Raw genomic sequence first — 6,064 nt, forward strand, 5'->3', positions numbered from 1 at the left:
TTGTTCTGAGAGGAAAAAAAGGTTGGGGGTCGGTTGCTTTAGAATAACAGGCTTCATGTTGTCTGTGAGTTAAAACAACACAGTTCTTCTGTTGTTCTTGCAGGGAATACTTAAATAAAGAGTTTTTAAAAAGACACAAAACAAGACAAAACTTTGGAGTAGGAAAGACATTAAAGGGAGATGCCGCACTATAAATTATATATTGACAATCATTATAGCAATCATTTCAGATCTACAGTATTTTCTACTCTGTATTTGACACATATTGTATATCATTTTTTTTTATTGCTGCTGTTGTCCAGTGACACTTTCCTGGATTTTTGAGTCTGTCCGTAAATGAGCAGACAGTGGATGCTCGGCGCGTTTGTAAAAGAACTATCTCTTCTTTTGAACAGTGAACAAATATTCTGCCAGTTTGTACTCACAGTTCAGGGCCGTAACGTTTATGTTTTAAGAGCTGGACAAATCAGAGACGGATTCAACTCAGACAAGCATCCTTCTCATTGAATAACTGTCGTGCTCTGGAAGCAGTGGAAGATTTGCACTGCAGTAGGAGGGATTATATCTTAGATTACTGTATTTCTATGTATATTTTGAATACATTTTTATTCTTCGTTGGTGTAATTTGCCTGTATCGCCTCTTTAGCCCTCTACGGCAGGCTTGTCATGCTGGCAGAGCAGATACTGTGTACCCAAACCTCTGGCATCTACAAACTTGACAAATTCCCAACAAATGCGTAATACATACACAAGTACAAGCACATGTAAATGAACAGAGGAGGGAGCTGATATCGCACCAAATTCAAAGCCTGCTTACAACACAAAACCCTGTGGACATTGTAAATTTATAAACAAATTAATAGAAAAGAGCTACTGAGAGAAACTCTGAGAGGAAAATATATTTAAAGCAATATGTCCCTGGGAGACATGTGGAAGTGTCATTGATAAAAGGATGATAACAGTAAACATATTGCCCCTAATGTGTAGGGACATTGGGTTTTATCATAGCAATGCTGTTTTCAGCTATGCAAATTACTAAAGGGACCATCAATAGTGCGAGAACAGTAACCCCAGGTTCCAGCTGCGAGCCAGCATGTCCTCTTTAAAACCCTCCTTTTAAAAGTCATTCATATTCCTTATCTCTTTTAGTGTGGCTAGAGGCAAAGTCATATGTGTGCAAGTTGCCTTAGTTGTTCAGTCATGTGCATTCAGTGTTAACAATACAGGAATCCCATAACTTCTTTTTTTTTTTTTTTTTTAGAAAGGCTCTAAGTGTAAAATGTAGCATGTACAAAATGAAAATACCTGATAAAAGATTCACATTTGGTATCTGCTCTGGGACTTTGGTAGTGTTGCAGGTTAAAGTAGCCACAGTTTCCTCTTTATTCCTCTGGGATCTGTGGTCGAGCAAATTAAGAAGAATATGTCTTATTAACTCTTCCCCACATGAATTTTTACTTTGATGTAACTTCAGCATCACTCTGCAAATATATTTTTACTTGTGGCAAAAGGCATGTTGAGAAATTTAAAACGTGAACTCAACTGCTCAGTAAAGTTATTTTTTATTTAAATACACACGAGTTGGCTGTTAGACTGACTCTGAGTGCACTTGTCATCCTTTAATAAATGTGTTTTTAGTTTTTGCACTAGTTTGCCAGCGTTGTGCTACAGCAGGAGTGTTGTATTAGGATTTCATTGGAGCAGAACTCTAGGATGTCTTAACATGTCACTTCTAAAGTCTCCGATGGCAAACAAGAGTGAAAAAGAGATGTGATGCATGCAAACAGGTATTGATTGGTTTTCTGGCTCAGTCAGATTTCTTGTTAATTGACTTGACTCAGCAGTGCTTGTGCTCGGCTAAAAGTTTAAAACCTAACAGGTAGCTCACCTTTTACAGGAATTGGACTCCAAAATAACTTCACATTACAGAGAAAAAAACACATTTATGGTACATTTCTGAAGTGTATCTCTTCATCATTCTGTTGTAAAGCACCCTTCCTTGTTTATTCTAACAGCAGAAAAGTATTTTATTTGCACTTTCTCTGTAATAAAATAGAACATGTATTTTGTTGTGCCAATGTCCCTCTGTCAATAGCCAGTGATAATGGAGTCCTTTGTGAGCTCATACAGTAAGAGGACTTTTTAGTGGTTTACTGTAATATTCAGATAAATGCTGTGTGGGCTGAGTGAGTCATAGTGCCTTTTCAAAGAGAGCGGTATTGTTAAAGCAGCCCCTATTATTTATAACTCATTGTACAAACATCTACTGGTGACCAAGAAACTGCAACCTCACCTTGTCTCGCTCTCCGGCACCGCTTACAGCCTTCAACGGACAGAAATAGAAGAGGGAGGCAAAGCAATCGGAGACCCAACATTAACATCCAGATGGACATTTTTTAGGATACGTACATTGTTCTGTAGTATTCATATACACATTTAAGATGAATATTATTTTGCCGTAAGAAAGGGAAAAAAAAACTTATATAAAGAACTTTGTACTGAAGTGTGTTTGATTCACTTGTGATGGCTCTGTTATCTCTGTCAATTCGTGGTTCTGAGCCTTTGAAACCAGAGATCAATACGGAGGTTGGTCTGCCACTGGATGTGAAGTGGAAAGGTCAGCATGTAGACGTAGGGTCAGTAAAGGAAGCCAAGACATTGGCAGAAAGACAAAAAAAACAAAAACACATTTTATGAGGATCAAAAACATGAGCAGTCTTACAGCAAGACTCAAGTTTACACACACACACACACACACACACACACACACACACACACACACACACACACACACACACACACTTTTTTTGGAAAAGGAAAAACACACACATACTCAGTGTCTCTGTTTTATTCTGATCGTCAGTTCATGATGAGAGGAAATGCAGATCGCTGAGATGACGATCGGGTTCTTGTTACCTTGACAATGAGAAGCTAAATAAATAATTTGTGTGTGTGTGTGTGTGTGTGTGTGTGTGTGTGTGGGTGTGGGTGTGTGAGTGTGTGTGTGTGTGTGTGGGGGGGGGGGGTGTGTGCTTACATGTGACTTGGACATCTAAAAAGAAAAACACACAACTCACCACCTCTCCTCATCCTTCCTTTTCTAAACAAAAGTATTCCTCTTCCTGTCAGGCACATCTAGACTACTTCTCTGACTTCTAAACAGGTGCATTTGAGCCATGATAATAAACTGGAAGTACGGCAAGGAGAAAACAGGAGGTAGAGGACGGGGGAACACAAAGATGGAACTTTTTATTCTGCACCTTTTTGCAGCAGTGGCAACAAAACAAAGCTGGTTTGGTTTTGTTGTTGCAGCTCTATGTTGGGTGGATACGCGGTAACATCTGTTCAGGAATCCCTGCTCATACACCTGAAAGGCTTTGGCGCTCTTCTTCTGAAATAGAGAGATTAATAAATGTCCCTCCGACTGCTTTAGGATTTTTAAAAAACACGCACAGACACACAGACAACACCGGATGTGCGTGCGTGTGTGCGTCGACACAATATGCTGTGCGTTATCTCCACACAGCCACCTGTTTATATGAAGGGAGTCAACAAACATCATATGAATTCCAATAAGGCTCACCCTCAGAGTACACACACTTCATCATCATGAAGCTAGCACTGTTCGCTGTAATCTAAATCCCTTATTCGAAAGCTGTGTGTGTGTGTGTGTGTGTGTGTGTGTGTGTGTGTGTGTGTGTGTGTGTGTGTGTGTGTGTGTGTGTGTGTGTGTGTGTGTGTGTGTGTGTGTGTGTGTGTGTCTGTCTGTCTGTCTGTGTCTGTGTGCGTGTGTGTGTGTGTGTAAGAGAGATGGAAGAAGGGCAGCAGGGAGGGAGATTAAAGCTGTCAGTTGTCAGTGGTCTTAGGGGCAATGTGCAGAGCGGGGTTAAGATAGGAGGTCTTTAGTATCAGCATGGGATTGATCGTAGACTTAATTAGTAAGAACCACGATTCATCATGAGACTGACAGGTAAACCAGAAATTTGAAGGTGCATCTTAAAAACAGTACCAGACTTGTGGTCACACATGTTCTGCAGCAGCTTCTTGCTATTTTGTAACAAGAAAATGTGTTTTCATGGCCACAGGCTGAAGTTTAAACAACCAAACAAGGAAGAAACTCTTCTGCGACACTTCAAATAGTTGAATGTTCACCTCACGTGCCGCTTCCATTTTCAGCAAAGAAATAAGACTTTTTAAACTGGAAACGTGTCGAGAATTAAAGCTGCTAATCCCGAGGATTAATACAATTGAGTTTGCTGGATTGTGCTAATGCCCTGTTTCCTAAGCCTTGCCCATTAGGCACCTGCTGCTGTCACACTTGGATGGCTTCACAGGAAATTGCCTGGTTTTAGGACAGGGCCAGAGTATGCCAGGGCATCTGAAGTGAAACACAGAAAACCACTTGCACACTACACAAAGACAGGAAGTGAGATTTTGCTCTTCTTGTCCTTTGGCTTCATGAGCCCAATTACCAGCTGCAGTGTGTGTGTGTGTGTGTGTGTGTGTGTGTGTGTGTGTGTGTGTGTGTGTGTGAGAGAGAAAATGCGTCATCGCGTGTATGCAGACAGGTGCGTCAGCGGACCCCGACAGTCAGATTTCATGCACCACAGGCTGCGCCACAAACAGATGTACTCTGTCTCGGAGTAGAAGAGATGATTGGCCTCACGGCTCCTCAAGGATGCTTTTCACAAACATGACAATCTCGAGGAGCCAACTGTGGGTGAGCCACTGGTCACCAATTACCATACCTGCTCACCTCACCTCCTTGAAGCAGCTTGTAAGAAAAGCTGGAGAGATTGAACTGTTCATCACCGTGGTGAAAACAGACAGGCAGCTCATAGACAGATGCTCAGATTAACAGTTTCAGCATTTACTTCAGCAATATTTGAATATAAACCGCTGCTTTCTCTGGCTTTAATTTTCCTATTGTTTGAATGAATGAGACCTGTTATGTGATAAATTCAACTCTAATGCTAACCCTGAATTACGTTGTCGAGTTGATTTGGTGGAGACATAAGCTACCAGTAAGCAGTGGGGGAATGTAACTAAGCATATTTACAAAAGTAGGTACTGTACTTAAGTCAAAATATGAGGTATGTGTACTTTACTTTTCATTTTATGCAGCTTTATACTTCCACTCCACTAAATCTTGGAGACAAAAATTGTACTTTTTACTCCATTTTAATTGGTTTACAGCTTGAGTTACCTGTCACTTTTAAGATGGCACTTTTCATACCCTTCCTGTCTTGTGAGTGCTCCAAATTTGGTGATTTTGAATTAAAAAATGTTCTGATAAACTAAGAGGATTAGATGGGCCGAGAAAGTTCTCCTACCTTTTAAACTAAAAAAACAAAAAAAAAAAAAACTTTATAACCCACTTGGATTTGCTGGAAAATTCCTTGTTTTTCTGAGCTTGTTGACTCTTTAGAGATATGTGGTTCTTACAGAACAGAAACAACAGAAACATATGATGATCTTATGAATTATGATCCGTTACTGGAGATTAAACCATATGTACAACATAAAGTAGTTAAAATAAAGTAAAGTAAAGTAATGCAGTAAAATGCACAGTAATAATGATACAAAAAAAAATCATATATAATAGTAAAATGGAGCATTTTCTGCATAGTGTGTACTTTTACTTTTGATACGAAAAGGACATTTTTGCTGACAATACTTTTATTAAATAAGGTGCTGAATGCAGGACTGTTTCTTGTAGTGGAGTTTTTTCACAGTGCGGTATTAGTACTTTTACCTTTGTAAAAAACCTGAATACTTTTTCCACCACTGATGGTAATGCATTATTACATATTGTTCACAGTTTTCCCACTGATGGCATCAAATCCAAAATGCTCCTAATAGCTTCAGGCATTGTTTACAGTTTAGAAAAGGAAGTGAATGGTCATTTTTGTCCCACAGCTTTAAACAGAATTCACTTGAGAAAGGCTATAAAGATGAAATAAAACATGAAAAATCTGAAACGCACACACATACAAAGACTGGCTGAATTTAATGGGGGTGCTGCGGGCTTTGATGTATAGCGCAGCGTTGGGCTTCTCCCACC

This window comes from Embiotoca jacksoni, unplaced genomic scaffold (genome assembly GCF_022577435.1).
Source record: "Embiotoca jacksoni isolate LCO1_2020_lvr unplaced genomic scaffold, fEmbJac1.0.p SCAF_5, whole genome shotgun sequence".
Lineage (NCBI taxonomy): Eukaryota > Metazoa > Chordata > Actinopteri > Embiotocidae > Embiotoca > Embiotoca jacksoni.